Here is a 13392-nt window from a genome sequence, read left to right on the forward strand (position 1 = left end):
CCTTAATATTTTTCCATTGTAATTGAAGTATAATTTACAATCAACTACAAAACAATATATTTTGAGTTTACACATCAATGAGTTTCAGTAAATTTGTAAAATTCTGCAACTATAATCACAACCACCTTTCAGAATAATTAAATCACCTCCAAAGTGCCTTCCAATCCTTTTATATTTAATCTCCATTCCCACCACCATGTCTAGATAAATACTGATCTACTGTTGCTGTAGTATTGTTTTTACTAGAAATTTCATATACATGGAATTATTCAGTAAGTGATTGTCTCTAATTTCTTTAAATTAACACAATACTTTTTAAAGTTATTCATATTGCTGCATTTATGAATAGTTTGCTATTTCATTACTCTAAGTAGTATTTTATTGCATGAACATACCATATTTTACCTATTTGACTTTGGATGAATAGTTGCATTATTCCAGTTTTGGCCTACTGGATACTGCAGGAGTATGGTGATTTCTCATTGTGGTTTTAATTTGCATTTCGCTGATGATTAGTGATGTTGAGCATTTCTTCAGAACAGATGTGTTTATCACACATCTGTATATCTTCTTTTGAGAAACAGCTATTGATATGGTTTGACTGTGTCCCCACCCAAATCTCATCTTTAATTGTAGCTCCCATAATTCCCATGTGTCATGGGAGGGACCTGGTGGGAGGTAATTGAATCGTGGGGGTGGATCTTTTCCCTACTGTTCTGGTAGTGAACAAGTCTCATGAGATATCATGATTTTATAAATAGGAGTTTCCCTGCACAAGCTTTCTCCTCTCTTCTGCCTGCTTCCCCCTTGCTTTCCATCATGATTGTGAGGCCTCCCCAGCCACGTGGAACTGTGAGTCAATTAAATATCTTTTCTTTAAAAATTACCCAGTCCCGAGTATGTCTTTATTAGCAATGTGAGAACAGACTAATACATCTATTTATGTATTTTGTCTACTTTTGGATGGGGTTATTTGTTGTTGTTGTTGTTTTTCCTGGTAATTTGTTTGAATTCCTTATAGATTCTGGATACTAGTCCTTTGTTGGATACATAGCTTGCAAATATTTTCCTCCATTCTGTAGGGTGTACTTTTATTTGGTTGATTATTTTTTTCATTGTACAGAAGCTTTTTAGTTTAATTAGGTCCAATTTACTTATTTTTGTTTTTGTTGCATTTACTTTGGGGTCTTAGTCATGAATTCTTTGCCCTGGCACTTGTTTAGAAGACATTTCCAATGTTGTCTTCTAGAATTTTTTTGGTATCAGACCTTATATTTCAGTCTTTGATCCATCTTGAATTAATTTGTGTATATGGTGAGAGATAGTGATCTAGTTTTTTTTTTTTTCTTCTACATGTGGCATACCAGTTTTCCCAGCACTATTTATTAAGTAGGGTGTCCCTTCTCCAATTTGTGTTTTTGTATGCTTTGTTGAAGGTCAGTTGGCTAGGTGTATTTGGCTTTATTTCTGGGTTTTCTATTCTGTTCCATTGGTCTATGTGCCTACTTTTCCATTGGTCTATGTGCCTAATTTCATACCAGTACCATGCTGTTCTGGTAACTATTGCCTCGTAGTATAGTTTGAAATTTGGTAATATGATGCCTCCAGATTTGTTCTTTTTCCTTAAGATTGCTTTGTCTATTGTTTTTTTCCAATTCTGTGAAAAATGATATTGGTCTTTTGATGGGAATTGCATTGATCTGTAGATTGCTTTTGGCAATATGGTCATTTTTATAATATTGATCAATGCCACTGATTTGTGTACAGTGATATTGTAACCTGGGGCTTTACTGAATTTATTTGTCAAACGTTAAGAGTCTTTTGGATAAGTCTTTGGGAGTTTCTAAATATACAATCATATCATCTGCAAACACTGACAGTTTGACTTCTTCTTTTCAAATTTGGATGCCCTTTATTTCTTTCCCTTGCCTAGTTGCTCTGGTTAGTACTACCAGAACTATGTAAAGTAGGAGTGGTGAAAGTGGGCATCCTTGTCTTGTTACTGTTCTCAAGGGGAATGCTTTCAACTTTTCCCCATTCAGTATGACATTGGCTATATATTTGTTACATATGGCTTTTATTATTTTGAGGTCGGTCCCTTCTATGCCTAGTTGGTTAAGAATTTTTATCACAAAGGGTGCTGGATTTTGTCAAATGCTTTTTCTGCATCTATGGAGATGATCATTTGGTTTTGTTTTAATTCTGTCTATGTCATATATTACATTTATTGACTGGCATATATTAAATAATTCCTGCATCCTTGGGATGAAAACCACTTGATCAAGATGAATTTTGAGAGAGAGAGAGAGAGAGAGAGAGAGAGAGAGAGAGAGAGAGAGAGACCTGCTCTGTTTCCCAGGATGGAATGCAGTGGCATGATCTTGGCTCACTGCAACCTCCACCTCCCCGGTTCAAGCTATTCTCTTGCCTCAGGATCCTGAGTAGCTGGGATTACAGCCACGATGCCTGGTTACTTTTTTTTTTTTTTTTTTTTTTTTTAAATTTTTAATAGATATGAGGTTTCATCATTTTGGCTAGGCTGGCCTCAAACTCTTGACCTCAGGTGATCCACCTGCCTTGGCCTCCCAAAGTGCTGAGATTATAGGCGTGAGCCACTGCACCTGGCCAGAATTATATTTTTAATGTGCTGTTGGATTCAGTTAGCATTTTTTTGAGGATTTTTGAATCTGTGTTCATCAGGGAGATTGGTCTGTAGTTTTCATTTTGTTTTATTTTGTTTTGTTTCTCTGGTTTTAGTATCAAGGTGATATGAGCTTCATAACTGATTTAGGGAGGAGTCCTTCTTTCTCCATCTTTTGGAATAGTTTCAATAGGATTGGTAACAATTCTGCTTTGAATGCCTGGTGGAATTCAGCTGTGAATTAATCTAGTTCTGGGCTTTTATTTGTTGGCAATGTTAAATTATTGAGTCTATCTTACGGCTTGTTATTGGTCTGTTCAAGGATTCTATTTCTTCCTGATTTAATCTAGGAAGGTTGTATGTTTCCAGCAATTTTTGCATTTCTTCTAGGTTTTCTAGTTTGTGCACCTAAAGGTGTTCATAGTGGTCTCAAATGATCTTTCGTTTTTTACTTTTTTTTTTTTTTTTTTTCTGAGATGGAGTCTTGTTCTGTCACCCAGGCCAGAGTACAGTGGCACTATCTCGGCTCATTGCAACCTCCACCTCCTGGGTTCAAGCAATTTCCTTGCCTCAGCATCCTGAGTAGCTGGGAGTATAGGTGCCTGCCACCACGCCCAGCTAATTTTTGTATTTTTAGTAGGGATGAGATTTCACCATGTTGGCCAAACTGGTCTCGAATTCCTGATCTAGGTAATCTGCCTGCCTAGGCCTCCCAAAGTGCTAGGACTATAGGCGTGAGCTGCCCCACCCAGTCCCCAGTTTCATTTCTTCTTGAGCTTATTGGATCTTCTCTTCTATTCTTGATTAATCTAGCTAATGATCTATTGATTTTTTTCCGAAAAAAATATTTGTGTTTCATTGATCTTTTGTAATTTTTTGTTTGAATTTCATTTAGTTCTGCTCTGATCTTTTTTATTTTTTTCTAACTTTAAGTTTGTTCTTATTCCTCCAGTTCCTTGAGGTGTAATATTAGCTTGTAAATTTGTGCTATTTCATACTTTTGATGAAGGCATTTAGTGCTACAAACTTTCCTCTGAGCACCGTTTTTGCTGTATCCCAGATATTTTGATTGCTTGTCACATTATTATTATTCAATTAAAATATTTGTTAAATTTCCATCCTGATTTTTTTCTTCAACTTTTATTTTAAGATCCAGAATACATGTGCAGGATGTGCAGGTTTGTTACATAGGTAAATGTGTGCTATGATAAATGTTTGCTGCATAGATCAACCCATCACCTACATATGAAGCCTAGCACCCATTATCTGTTCCTCCTGAAGCTCTCCCTCTCTCACTTCCCACCAACAGGCCCCAGTGTATGTTGTTCCCCATTATGTTTCCTCACCATTCAGCTCCCACTTATAAGTGAGAACATGTGGTGTTTGGTTTTCTTTTCCTGTGTTAGTTTGGTGAGGATAACGGCTTGAGCTCCATCCATGTTGCTGCAAAGAATATAATTTCATTGCTTTTTGTGGCTGAATGGTATTCCATGGTATATATGTACCACATTTTCTTTATCCAGTCTATTGTTGATGGGCATTTGGGCTGATTCCATGTCTTTGCTATTGTGACTAGTGCTGCAATGAACATACACATGCATGTATCTTTATAATAGAATGATTTACATTACTTTGGGTATATACCCAGTAAAGGCGTTGCTGGGTCAAATGGTATTTCTGCCTCTAGATCTTTGATAAATCCCCACACTGTCTTCCACAATGGTTGAACTAATTTACATTACCACTAAAAATCTAAAAGCATTCCTTTTTTCTCTGAAACCTTGCCAGCATCTGTTGTTTCTTGACTTACTAATAGTTGCCATTCTGTCTGGCGTGAGATGGTGTCTCATTGTGGTTTTGATTTGCATTTCTCTAATGACGAGTGATGACCTTTCTTCATATGTTTATTGGCTGCATGACTGTCTTCTTTTGAGGAATGTCTGTTCATGGCCTTTGCCCACACTTTAATGGAGTTGGGTGTTTTTTTTTGTAAATTTAGTTAAGTTCCTTATAGACTCTGGATGTTAGACTGTTGTCAGATAGATAGGTTGCAAATATTTTCTCCCATTCTGTGGTTGTCTGTTCACACTGATTATAGTTTATTATGCTGTGCAGAAGCTCTTTAGTTTAATTAGATCCCATTTGTCAGATTTTGCTTTTCTTGCAATTGCTTTTGGTGTTTTCCTCATGAAATCTTTGCCCATGCCTATGTCCTGAATGCTATTGCTTAGATTTTGTTCTAGGGTTTTTATAGTTTTGGTTTTATATTTAAGTCTTTAATTCACAGTGAGTTAATTTTTGTATAAGGTGTAAGAAAGAGGTTTCGTTTAAATTTTCTGCATATGGCTAGCCAGTTCTCCCAGCACCACTTATTAAATAGGGAATCATTTCCTCATTGCTTTTGTTAGATTTGTCAAAGATAAGATGGTTATAGATATGCAGTCTTATTTCTGTGTTCTCTATTCCATTTCATCGGTTTATGTTTGTGTTTTTGTACCAGTATCTGCTGTTTTGCTTTCTTTCTTTCCTTTTTTTTTTAGAGATGAAATCTCGCTCTGTTGCCTAGGCTGGAGTGCAGTGACATGATCTTGGCTCACTGCAAGCTTGGCCTTCTGGTTCACGCCATTCTCCTGCCTTAGCCTCCTGAGTAGCTGGAACTACAAGCGCCCGCCACCACACCTGGCTAATTTTTTTTGTATTTTTAGTAGAGACGGGGTTTCACCATGTTAGCCAGGATGGTCTTGATCTCCTGACCTCGAGAACTGCCCACCTCGGCCTCCCAAAGTGCTGGGATTACAGGCATGAGTCATAGCGCCTGGCCTGTTTTGCTTTCTGTAGCCTTGTAGTATAGTTGGAAGTCAGGTAGTATGATGCCTCCAGCTTTGTTCTTTTTGCTTTGGATTGCCTTGACTCTATGGGCTCTTTTTTTGGTTTCATATGAATTTTAAAGTAGTTTTCTCTAGTTCTATGAAGAATCTCAATGGTAGTTTAATGGGAATAGCATTGAATTTATGAATTACTTTGGGCTGTATGGCCATTTTCACGATACTGAGTCTTCCTATTGATGAGCGTGGAATGTTTTTCCATTTGTTTTTGTCTTCTCTGACTTCCTTGAACAGTGCTTTGTAATCCTCCATGGCAAGGTCCTTCCCCTCACTTGTTAGCTCTATTCCTAGGCATTTCATTCTCTTTGAATTATAGCAATTATGAATGGAAGTTCATTCATTATTTAGGTCTCTGTTTGCCTTTTGTTGGTATATAAGAATGCTAGCAATTTTTGCACATTGATTTTATATCCTAAGACTTTCCTGAAGTTGCTTATGAGCTTAAGAAGCATTTGGGCTGAGTCAATGGGGTTTTCTAGATATAGGATCATATCATCTGCAAACATAGATAATTTGACTTCTTCTTTTCCTATTAGAATATACTTTGTTTCATTCTCTTTCCTGATTGCCCTGGCCAGAACTTCCAATACTATGTAGAATAGTAGTGGTGAGATAGGGCATCCTTGTCTTGTGCTGGTTTTCAAGCAAAAAGTGTCCAGCTTTTGCCCATTCAGTATGATATTGTCTATGGGTTTGTCACAGATAGCTCTTATTATTTTGAGGTATGTTCCTTCAATATCTAGTTTATTGAGATTTTTTAACATGAAGGCACGTTGACTTTTATCAAAGGCCTTTTCTGCATCTATTGAAATAATCATGTGGTTATTGTCTTTATTTCTGTTTATGTGATGAATTACATTTATTGATTTGTGTATGTTGAACCAATCATGCATCCCAGGGATAAAGCCAAGGTGATCATGGTAGATAAGTTTTTTGATGTGGTGCTGGATTCAGTTTACCAGTATTTTGTTGAGGATTTTTGCATTGATGTTCATCAGGGATATTCGCCTGAAACTTTTTGTTGTTGTTGTATCTACCAGGTTTTGATATCAGGATGATGCTGGCCTCATAAAATGAGTTAGGGATGAGTCCCTCCTTTTCAATTGTTTGGAATAGCTTCAGAAGAAATGGTACCAGTTCCTCTTTGTACCTCTGGTAGAATTCAGCTGTGAATTCATCTGGTCCTGGCCTTTCTTTTGTTTGTGAGCTATTTATTATTGCCTCACTTTCAGAATTCATTATTTGTCTATTCAGAGATTCAGTTTCTTCCTGGTTCAGTCTTGGAAGGGTGTGTGCATCCAAGAGTTCATCCATTTCTTCTAGATTTTTTAAGTTTATGTGCACAGAGGTGTTTTTTATAGTATTCTCTGATAGTTGTTCATATGTTTGTGTGGTCAGTGATTAATATCCTCTTTTTAATTTTTGATTGTGTCTATTTGATTCTTCTCTCCTTACTTCTTTATTATTCTAGCTAGCAGTCTATTTTATTAATTAATAAAAACAGCTTCTGGATTCATTGATTTTTTTTAAGGGTTTTTGCTGTATCTATCACCTTCAGTTCCACTCTGTTGTTGGTTATTTCTTTTCTTCTGCTAGCCTTGGGGTTTCCTTGCTCTTGGTTCTCAAGTTCTTTTATTTGTGATGTTAAGTTGTCTATTTGAGATCTTTCTAGTTTTTTGATGTGGGCATTTAGTGCTGTAAATTTCCCTCTTAACACTGCTTTAGCTGCATCTCAGAGATTCTGATATGTTGTCTGTTTTCATTAGTTTCAAATAACATCTTGATTTCTACCTTAATTTCCTTATTTACCCAGGAGTCATTCAGAAGCAGGTTGTTCAATTTTCATGTGGTTGTGTGGCTTTGAGTTTCTTAGTCTTGATTTCTAATTTGATTGCACTGTGGTCTGAGAGACTGTTATGATTTCCTTTTTTTTTTTTTTTCATTTGCTGAGCAGTGTTTCACTTCCAATTATGTGACTAATTTTAGAGTAAGTGCCATGTGGCAATGAGAATAGTTTATATTTTGTTGTTTTGGGGTGCAGGGTTCTGTAGATATTTGTCATGTCCACTTGAGTGAGGGCCAAGTTCAGGTCCTGAGTATCTTTGTTAATGTTCTGTCTTGATAATCTAATATTGCCAGTATGGTGGTAAAGTCTCCCCGTATTATTGTATGGGAATCTAAGTCTCTCTGTAGGTCTCTAAATACTTTCTATATGAATCTGTGTGCTCCTATATTGGGTATGTGTGTGTGTATATATATATATATGGCATAGTTAGCTTTTCTTGTTGAATTGAACCCTCTACCATTATGTAATGCCCTTCTTTGTCTTGTTTGACCTTTACTGGTTTAAAGTCTGTTTTGTCAGAAACTAGAATTTCTACTCCTGCATGTTTTTGTTTTCCATTTGCTGGGTAAATTTTCCTCCATCTCTTTATTTTGAACCTATGTGTGTCTTTGCATAGGTCTCTTTGGGTCTCTTGAAGACAGCATACCAATGGATCTTGACTCTATCCAGCTTGCCATTCTGTGTCTTTTGATTAGGACATTTAACCCATTTTCATTTAAGGTTAATATTGTTACGTATAAATTTGATTCTGTCATCACTTGCTTCTAATCAGCCATCTTGGCCTGCCTCCTCCCTCCATCTTGATTTCATTGCTAACCCAGAATCTTTCGGGAGCAGATTGTTTAATTTCCATATATTAGTATGATTTTGAGGGTTCTTTTTGGGGTTGATTTCTATTTGTATTCTGCTGTGGTCTGAGACGATACTTAATATAATTTCAATATTTGAAAATTTATTGAGACTTGTTTTGTTGTCTATCATATGATCTATCTTGGAAAATGTTCCACGTGCTGATGAGAAGAATGTATATTCTGCAATTTTGAGTAGAATATTCTGTAAATATTCATTAAGTTCATCTGTTCTAGCATGTCATTTAAGTCTATTGTTTCTCTGTTGACTTTCTGTCTTGAAGATTTGTCTAGTGCTGTCAGCAGGGTACTGAAGTCTCCCACCATTATTGTTTGTCTGTCTGTCTCATTTCTTAGGCCTAGTAGTAATTGTTTTATGAATCCAGGATCTCCAGTGTTTGGTGCGTATAAATTTAGGATTATAATATCATCTTTTTGAATTTATCCTTTTGTCATTATACAGTGAATTTCTTTGTCTTTTTTTTTTTTTTTTTTTCTGTTGTTGCTTTGAAGTCTAAATTTGTCTGATATAAAAATAGCTTACTCGTCTGGGTGTGGTGGCTCACACCTGTAATCCCAGCACTTTGGGAGGCCAAGGTGGGTGGATCACCTGAGTTCAGGAGTTCAAGACCAGCCTGGCCAACACGGTGAAACCCCACCTCTACTAAAAAATACAAAAATTAGCCAGGTGCAGTGGCATGCACCTGTAATCCAAGCCAGTTAGAAGGCTGAAGCAGGAGACTCACTTGAACCCAGGAGGCAGAGGTTGTGGTGAGCCGAGCCCTCCACTGCACTCCAGTGTGGACGATAGAGCAAGACTCCGTCTCAAAAAAAATAAAATAAAAAAATAAAAAATAGCTTACTCTTGCTCACTTTTGACTTCAATTTGCATGGAATACCTTTTTCCACCCTTTTACCTTGAGTTTATATGAATTCTTCTGTGTTAGGTGGGTCTCTTAAAGACAGTAACTATTTGGATTCTGATTTTTTTTTTTTTTTAAATCAGTTCTGCCCTTCTTTATCTTTCAACTGGAGTATTTAGGCCATTTACATTCAACAGTAATATTGAGATGTGAGGTACTATTCTCTTCATTAAATTGATTTTTTACCTAGCTTTTTATACTTTTGTGTTATTGTTTTATAGATCCTGAGAATTTCAACCTTTCAAGACATTCTATTTTGTGCATATTAGGCATTTGTTTAAAGGTTTTGTATTCCTTTTAGGATTTTTGTAGTGCTGGCTTAATAGTGACAAATCCCCTCAGGTTTTGTTTGTCTGAAAATGAATTTATTTCTCCTTCATTTATTAAACTTAGTTTTGTGGGATTCAAAATTCTTGGCTTACAGTCGCTCTGTTTAAGGAGGTTAAAGATAGAAACCTAATCCCTTCTGGCTTGTAAGGTTTCTGCTGAGAAGTCTGCAGATAGGTTTTCCTTGTAGTTTACCTGATGCTTTTGTCTACTGCTTTTTGAATAGAATTGCATTTTAATATGTCCCAAGCTTGTTTTAAAATTCTCTTTATGATTTCCTCTTTGACACCTAGGGTATTTAAGTATATCGTTTTTAAAAAAATATCTGGGATTTCCCATTTTTTTGTTATTGATGTCTAACCTAATTTCAGTGTGCTCACAGAATGTATTTTATTTCTTTTAAGATAGTGAAAAATCTTAAATGCCTTTTATATGGTCTATACTGAAGAACGTTCTAGATAAAATTGAAAAGACTGTGGATTATATTTTTGCTATGTGGACTTTATTATATAAATCAAGTCAATCAACTTTAATAATAACGTTAAAGTTTCCCATGTTCTTACTGGTTTTCTGTCTTTTTAGTCTGTCAGATTTACTGCATTATTTTGGAACTATTGTCATCATATTGTCATTATGAAATATCTCTCTATGCATGTAAAAATATTCCTTGTCTTAAAGTCTACATTGTCTGACATTAATATATCTATGCCAGTTCTTATTGTTTTGACTGAATGATGTCTTTTTTATTCCTCTATTTTATATTTTTTTGACTCTGAAATTAAAATCCTTCTTTTTTGGATTACCTATAGTTGTATCTTGACTCTTTTATTCAGTTTGACAATCTCTGACTTAGCATTTTGAAGCATTTAATTTATTTACATTCAAGATAATTAATATAAGTTTTGCAATAAGATTTTTGCCATTTTTAAAATTTGGTTTCTAGATGCCTTGCTGTGATTTATATAACTATAGTTTCTATTTTGGTTTTGATGCCTCTACCTTGAGAGTGGCCATATGCTTTAGCCCTGTCCTAACAAGAAATTCCAGGAATTTTGTTGTGGGCATTTATAATGTGTCTTTCATGAGATTTTTTTTTTTTTAACCCTGGCAGATGGCCTAATGCTTAAGTGTCTCACCCATAACCAGGTGTCTTTCTCACAGGAAAATTGTTTATACTGTCAGACACCTTTGTAGCTTTTGTCTGACCTGTGTTCAATTTCTTCTTTCCAAGAATAAAGTACTCTCTCTCTAAGAGATAACACTGACCAGAAAGGTTAGGTTTAGATATAGGTGGGTTAGTTAAATGAGACACAATGAGGAGGCAAAAACAAAATGCATGAAACTGAAGAAAGATATTACTTACAGACCCCAGAAAGATTAGAGGTGCTAATATGGGGGCAATGGGAAGTCCAGATGTGGCAGGGAACTCAAGCAATGAATAGGAAGCAGGAGAGGACCTGTGGAACCACACCTTCATTAAGGTCTGTGATCTTTATCCCTTAGACATTCACACAGGAGTTATGATTAGCCAGTTTAAAGATGGAGTGTGAAGGGATAAGTCATTTACGTAATTCTGGCATTAAACATTAGGTTTTATCATATTCAGTAGCTGTGGGTGGTTTGGTTGTTGAGTCAGTGGGATGAGGAACAAGTTGACTATATTACAAACAGTCACATAGGGAGGGGAAGTTTTAAGCCAAAGGTGACAGGTACAATTGAGTTTTAAGCAACCTATGTCAAACTAAAACATAGATGTCAAAGAAGTAACTTCATTAAAGAAATTTAGGACATGTCTCATATCTTTGTTATTTCTAATATTTTTACTCCTGTTTCTGCTTTATTTTGTGTTAAACAAATACTTTTAGTGTATCACTTTATTTTCTAAATTTTTAGCTATATATATATATATATCTCATTGAATTTTTTTTTTTTTTTTTTTTTTTTTTTTTTTGTGGTTGATCCAGGGACTGCAATATGCTTCTTTGATTTAATCATAGTTTATTTTAGGCTAGCAGTCTCTTAATTCTGGTAAATTATAGGAATTATGTCTAGCATAGCTGTATTTTGTCATTTTTGTGCTATTATTGTCAACTATATTTCATCTAGATTTGTTAAAAATTCAAAAATACTGTGCAATATTATCCATCAATTATGTGTTGCTTACGCAAATTTAATAAACAAATTTAATAATGTTTAATGGTAATGACTTTGAATTGTTTTATTTTTGTGAGGGTAATTGTTTCTTTTTTTTTAAACTTAAATGAAAAAATCTCTCTCAAAATATGCTGTCACTGATATGTCTGCTCGGTTATTTTTTTTAACATTTTTATTTTTATTTTTAATTATAGTTCTCAAAAGGTCACACATGGGACTATGTTTAGTTTTTGCCAATAATGTGTGCAAATTTGGATAACACATTCATGCCTCAAGGCTTTCCTCTCTGTGAACTAAATTATATAATTATATGTACCTGGAGAAATTTATTCAAAGTTGCAGCCAATTCTCAAGTCTTCATTGGCTTTTTTCTTTTTCTTTTTTTTTTTTTCCAGAATCTCTCAGATCTCTCTCAAGCATTTATAATTTAAAGTTAGCTCAGGATATACAGAGAACTTATTAAGAACTTCTATGCTACTCTCACTTCCACAATTTCTAAATTAATTTGTACTTGTTCTGCTGCATGTCCTGCCCTAAAAAACAGAGCCGTGGCTTCTGAGCTAGTTCTTCCTCACTGAGCCATGAAATCCATGGGTCACTCTACTACTTCTCAGATTAAACCCTCCACCTCTGGTGACAAAGCTGCTGGTTTTGTGACTAGCCATAAAGGAGTAAATACATAGTGTTCACCCGGAGGGCTGGGAGTAGGGAAAATGGGAGCCATTATAAGCAAGAAGTACATTAACTTCATTCTTGCCCAGTGACGTAGCAGTTTATCAAGGAGGAATCCTCTTCAGTTGTTGCCAGCCTATGCTTAACTGCAGTTTAAGTTTCATTGAATTGGTTGTTTTTGGAAATAGGTAAAGTTCATGTCTTCCTGAGCTGTTCAACAATGACCATCTAATGTTATCAAGTTAGCAACAAATCAATAGGTAAATATAAGGAAAGTGACACTCGGAGATATTAAAGGCATCTTGAATGTATTTTAGCCTTTGGGTTCTATAGGAATTTTCTGAAAGCTGTTGACCTTTTGAGCAAACATTGCAAAATAATAATTCTGTGCATAGGTTCTAAGAGTTAGTTATCTGAAGTGACACCAAAAATTACCAATGGATTTAAACAATAAGAATTGCAGAAAGTATGTGGTCAACAAAAAGAACTGTAATTTGAATAGCAATAATGACTAGACTTGGAAGACTTTAGGATTCAAAAGTGCTGGCCTATTTATCATCCCATCTTTGAGAGACAATACTAGAAGTCTCCATTATCTAATTAATATAAAAATGAAGGCAAATTCTTGACTTTAGGGTATCATTTATAAATGTAGGGAAATATTTTTAATATATAGTTTGAGAGTCTTTTGTAGTCTCAAGTAAAAATACAAAAAGACAAAAGATCATGATATTTTAGAGTAGGTGTGACCTGAGGAGATGAATTTTAAAATAATTTTGAAACAAAAGAAAATTTAAAAAAATTTAGTATCGATCACAGCTTTGCTTTGAACTACTACATCACTGGGGAAAGGCAAAATCAATAGGTGTGTGTCCAACAACTGAAGGGAAAGTGGAAGTAAATCACAGGAATGTCAGTTCTTAGATTATGTAAAACTGAGTAACTAAAAATGCTCAATTTGTCCAATGATCAAACCCTTTCTAGAATGAGCAGGCTAAGTCAACTTTTTTGAATTCTATGAAGTCTGGACTTCCTGGAGTGGTTTGCCTGATTCTTTAAACTGCCTTATCACACTTTGTCAAACTGCAAGACAATG

This window comes from Chlorocebus sabaeus, chromosome 10, assembly GCF_047675955.1.
Source record: "Chlorocebus sabaeus isolate Y175 chromosome 10, mChlSab1.0.hap1, whole genome shotgun sequence".
NCBI classification, from domain to species: domain Eukaryota; kingdom Metazoa; phylum Chordata; class Mammalia; order Primates; family Cercopithecidae; genus Chlorocebus; species Chlorocebus sabaeus.